We start from the raw sequence: 6,063 nt of genomic DNA, 5'->3' as shown, positions 1-6,063 counted from the left end.
TATAGTTATAACCTTATAGTTACAGTTATAACCTTATAGTTATAACCTTATAGTTATAGTTATAACCTTACAGTTACAGTTATAACCTTATAGTTATAACCTTATAGTTACAGTTATAACCTTACAGTTACAGTTATAACCTTATAGTTACAGTTATAACCTTTCAGTTACAGTTATAACCTTATAGTTACAGTTATAACCTTACAGTTACAGTTATAACGTTATAGTTATAACCTTATAGTTACAGTTATAACCTTACAGTTACAGTTATAACCTTATAGTTATAACCTTATAGTTACAGTTATAACCTTATAGTTATAACCTTATAGTTACAGTTATAACCTTACAGTTACAGTTATAACCTTTCAGTTACAGTTATAACCTTACAGTTACAGTTATAACCTTATAGTTACAACCTTATAGTTACAGTTATAACCTTACAGTTACCTTACAGTTATAACCTTATAGTTATAACCTTAGAGTTACAGTTATAACCTTTCAGTTACAGTTATAACCTTATAGTTACCTTACAGTTATAACCTTACAGTTACAGTTATAACCTTTCAGTTATAACCTTATAGTTACAGTTATAACCTTTCAGTTATAACCTTACAGTTACAGTTATAACCTTTCAGTTACCGTTATAACCTTTCAGTTACAGTTATAACATTTCAGTTATAACCTTACAGTTTCAGTTATAACCTTTACAGTTATAGCCTTACAGTTATAATTATAAACTTACAGTTAGAGTTGTAACCTTACTGATACAATTATATCGCTAAAGTTACAGTTATTTCCTTACAGTTACAGTTACAACTTTACAGTTACCTTTATAACCTTACAGTTAGATTTATAATAGTACAGTTGAGCAGATATAACTTCACAGTCATGGTTATATCCTTAAAGTTACACTTATATACTTGCAGTTACAGTTATACTTTTGCAGTTTTGGTTATAACATTACAGTTATAATCCTACAGTTACAGTTATAACCTTACCATGCTTATGGTTTCAGTTATAAGTTTACAGTTTCCCAATTGATTAATTGATAACATTTTGTACATCGTGCTGTTCTTGACAGTCAGCAACTGAAACTGTGTCAGCTAAAAAAAAAAAACAGGGTAGTGTTAAGTGATTTAATTATTAATTTGTGTATAGTTTGTTAAACAGAACTGACTAAGTTAATTACAATAAATAATATGAGCAGGTGCAAACAAAAATAACTGTGAGAGCGAACCCTTCTGCAGGAGCTGGTGAGATTGGTTGGTATTTCTTTGTACAGAATTAACACAGTAACATTTTTGCCACTGTTTTACCACCAGGCTGTTGCTAAATGAACATGTGCATCCTAGCTAGTTATGTAGCTATCTAGATAAAAGTCTGGATTAAACTTAACAAGATTTCAACAAAAGCCAAGAGAGATATGGATGACTCAAGCAACCACACTATTAACTGACAGAAAATAAATTGGTAGCAAGAATGTAGTGTTAATTTTGCTGGTTTAAAAGCAATACTGTATCATTTATTTCTGTCAGAAAGTAACTACAAGATTTTTTGATATCACTTTCATACTGGAAAGGACAAACAAGGAATACAGAATACAAGCAATACATTTGGCCACCTTATTGTAGTTAGACGCATTAAGCCCTGTAAAAAAGTCTGTAGTGTTCTCCAGAATAGGCAGTAGAAATGTAAGAAATACACTCACTGCAGCAGAAGAGAAGCTAGGGAATCATAGGAGTCTATCACATGCTTTGGAGGTCAGGATACCTGTAGCTTGAAACCATAACTACAAGCTGCTAAACAGATAGACCAATATGGTGGTCTGATGTGTATGAAGTGAGAAGAATAAAGGAGAAGATGACTGTATGAGAATAGTATTTATTACAAATACAAATATGTCATCTTCATCCCAATGTCTTGGATTATTCCAGGTCCATCTACTTTCAGTTTGCTGAGAACCGTATTGTACAGGGTAACACACAAATATCATTATACTAAAGCATTATGGCTAGATTTCAGTTGATATTTGCAGTTGTTTTTAAATTAGTTACATTTGTATTAAACCCATTCAGTTAAATCATGATCACTAATATAATCTACACCTTTGTATCATAACATAAATAAAACTCCTTGACTGTGTTTCAAAGACCCATGACGGCCCAGAGACCCTGTTTTAGAACCATGGGGTTAAGATAGTAAGCTAATGTCAGGTAAATTTGAATGAAACATTATAACATGTTCTAGGTTCTATCTTCTACTTTAGTGAATAGTAAATACTATTTAGTATTAGGTATGTGATCTAGTCAAGTCAAGTGGTTTTATTGTCATTTCAGCATATACAGGTAGTTAGTACACAGTGAAATGAAACAATGTTCCTCCAGGACCATGGTGCTACATAAAACAACACAGAAGTACAATAGACTACACATTTCTACATAAAGTGCACATGCATATGTGCAAACAGCACATGACAGTACAATGACTACCAAAACAGGACAATAGGCACATTTTAGGCATCTACAGCATGTTGTTGCCATACTGCAACAAACCATTTATTTGAGCATTAGTTTATTAACTGATTAAGCTATTTCAAGTAGGTGAGCTCCAGCTGTACCAATTATGTACCTGACTGAAGATATGACATTGAAATCTCCCACAGTCCTCCTCTTTTCACAGTCTCATCTTTTGTGCCACCCTCATAAGAGCTCTGCAAATTTCTGTTACTCATGAATAATTTGCATATTTTTGCCAGACACAAAAATACTCACTAAATATTTTGTCATTAACAAACTTTGTGGCATCATTTATATTGTTATTGAACTGTATTTTGATATTGCTATTGCTATTTGTTTTGTATACTCACATTACCTGCTTTGGTAAGTCCACAGAAAAAAAAACTTCATTCCACTGGCATGAAGGTTACATGAGTATGATTGTTTTTACAGTCTAAGAACGAATATATTATTTCTCATTTATTGTATGTATTATTTCACTTTCATTTTAGGCATCTTATAATAATGGGCTTTGTTTTTCTTTTTTTTTTTTTGTTCAGAACATGGACATGGAAATGGGCTATGTATTAGGCATAGAGAGACTGGCATTGGCTATTCCTACAGATGAGTTAGACCACAACTTAGTGAAGAGTGGACCAATAATGCAGGAAGTGAGAATGATTTAGTTTTAGCATATGCACAGGAACAAGAAACAGGTATGTGCTTTGAGGAATGTTCAGGTTAAGTGTAAATTCCTACCTCCAAATAAAATGTAACTGTCATATTTTAGTGACAGGGAGAGATTGTGGACAGAGAGTTTGAGAGTAGAAATTAACCAAAGAAATATGCAAAACTCTGGTTGCAATATCATCAGATTAAATACATATATAGGCCTATTTCTACTGTTATACTGTATTGCCATGTGGCCTCAAAATATCTCCTAAAATAAAAATTAAAAAGGAATGATACTAACATTATGAAAATGTCAAGTGAATAAAATGCATTATAAGATTTTTTTTTCATGTGAGTATCATAACGTGTGCAGTAGAGGAGTCAGAAACAATTCAAGCTTAAAATAAACAGAAAATATTAAACTAACTCAACAGACAAGGCTGATTTGATTGAAGGTGTCAAAATGTGTAATCAATTGATATATAAATGTTGAAAGAATATCAATGTAGCCCCACTCCTGCAAAAAATTACACACTCTTGTATGCTCCTAAATCTGTGTGCCCAACTCACTTAAAAGAATTTAAAATGTTAATTAAAAAAATCAGTTCATTGGAAAGGAAGAATGTCCCATTGTAATATGCTATGCTGTGTATTACATGAGTGTTTGTATGAAGCAAGGCCTCAGACTGAGCACACACACCTCTTATTGCTACGAAATGAAGAATTGGAGGGAAGAGGAGGGAATGTAAATGCATTGAATGAAACACCAAATAATGTTTGTTATTTCTCAATAATTTGCACCATGAATTTGATGTAACCTGGTGTAATTCTGAAATTTTGATTATATAATTCTTTTTTTTTTACATTTTCTTTAATCTTGAACAGCTTAGTGTGTTGGTTTCTCAGATATGGTATATATAGGCATGTTGCCTTTTGAAATCCATCACAGTTAATATTATTTAAACTGTAGTCTACTGACATGAAGTGTGAAAAATAATGGATTCTCAAGAATTGCCAAGGACACACTTGTCTCTTTTTGTACACCACACCAATCAGAGTGGTAGCCATGACTACTCGTGATGTGAATATGTATTATAACCTCTCTCATCTTTTCTAATGATAAATGCTACACTGATATAAAAAAGGACAGTTATGTTTCTAAAACTACGCTGCCATTTATTGGTTAATCTTCAGACTGATGGATGCCGAATGATATTGTATTGTATGCATCTATCCTATCATGCATTGTTACAGCCATGAGAGAGAGATTTATGTTTTAATGCCTGGAGGACTTTGTGCTTGAATTGTGATAGAAGCTGACAAAGGAAATAATATGATCCATTCTATTGTGTGTGAAATTATTTTGGTTTATAATCACTCGTTATTTGTTTGGTCAAGAATGAGACAGAAACTTCAGTGAATTGTCTTTATTTGACAGGTCGGAAAAAAAAACATTTTCAGCTTGCACATAAAAGAAGTTTGCCATGAAAAAGAGGAGGAAAGGATAATTACCTATAATGACAGGAAAAAAAAGTCAAGGATTTCTTTGTCTCTTAACAGCATGCTAAAAAGAATATTTCAAATGTTCCAGTTCTATCAGGTCTTGATAACGAACCTTTACGCTAGTAATGATTATCATTCTATCAGCTGTTAATACTCCTTGTGAATGAAACACTATTATGCGAGTGTGTCCTGGTCATTGAGGTAGACTATGACTTGTTGTTGCCACTGATATATTTTCAACAACAAAATCACTAGTCTTCCACAATATCCAGAACTATATCAGAATCAATATGTAGATCGTGTTTATCATGTATACCACAATGTATTGTGCATATTTATTGGAAACAAGTTCATCAAGTGACAAGTTATTTGAAGAAAAAGAACCCAGTTGGCCTGCTGGCTGTCTGTGCACTATTGATGAGAGTGAAATTAGGCAATCAAAGGTATCTGTTTGCTCATGTATACAGAATTGTGCAGTTAGCATCTCCTCCTCATTCATCCAGCAGTCCTGTGATGTTACATAACCAACAGTTTAAAAATATGCAGAGGTTTCATGTTTCTTGAAGGAAGGCTTTGACCTCCTAGACTGTGAGAGACTTGGATTAAAGGATAAGAATAAAAAGAGGAAAATATCATTTCATTACAATTCAGGAGACAATTTGATATACATACTGCATACTAGCAGTGTGATTATATATTAGCATTATGGTGTATCATGATAAATAAACATGAAATAACTGTATCATTAATGGTATGGTATGGTATAGTATAGTATAGCAGTCAAGGTATTGACATCACAAATATAATTCCAGGTCCAATATATCACTTGAAATGTAATGCAAATGGATGAAACCAATAACCACTGAATAAACTACTGATGTCTGTTTTTTTTTTTTTTTTTTTAAATCCCTAAAGCAAATCCTTGCACGGCTGCTGAGTTATAAAGACGATATCTTATTGTCTTTTTGAAAGCAGTGACATACTGAAACCTGGGATGCAGGGCTTACCTGGGTATCATACCATGAATATTTCATACCATTCCCATCAACTCGACTCCATACATTTTATATGAGTATATTTTCATATACTCCCACAATTACATACAGATTTATATTCAGGTGAATACCAGTCACATGCTCCTTGAAATGTTTCAACCCAGAGCTGAAAGACCTTTAAACGAATGATCTGAGAGAGCCTTTTGTAATATAAGGTGACTTACGCAGCCCTGAAAAAATATCTCCAGTTAATAATGTCATGCCACTGAGCCACATGCCCTTTCCACAAACCATATAGTCCAGTCCCACATTCGCCTTTATGTCAAAGTTCCGTCTCTGTCCTTCGTCTGTTCTGCGTTTTTCAGCACTCTGACTCATTTTGCTGAAGGTAATTAATG

This window comes from Pangasianodon hypophthalmus, chromosome 11 (genome assembly GCF_027358585.1).
Source record: "Pangasianodon hypophthalmus isolate fPanHyp1 chromosome 11, fPanHyp1.pri, whole genome shotgun sequence".
NCBI lineage: Eukaryota > Metazoa > Chordata > Actinopteri > Siluriformes > Pangasiidae > Pangasianodon > Pangasianodon hypophthalmus.
This window is presented reverse-complemented; position numbering follows the sequence as displayed.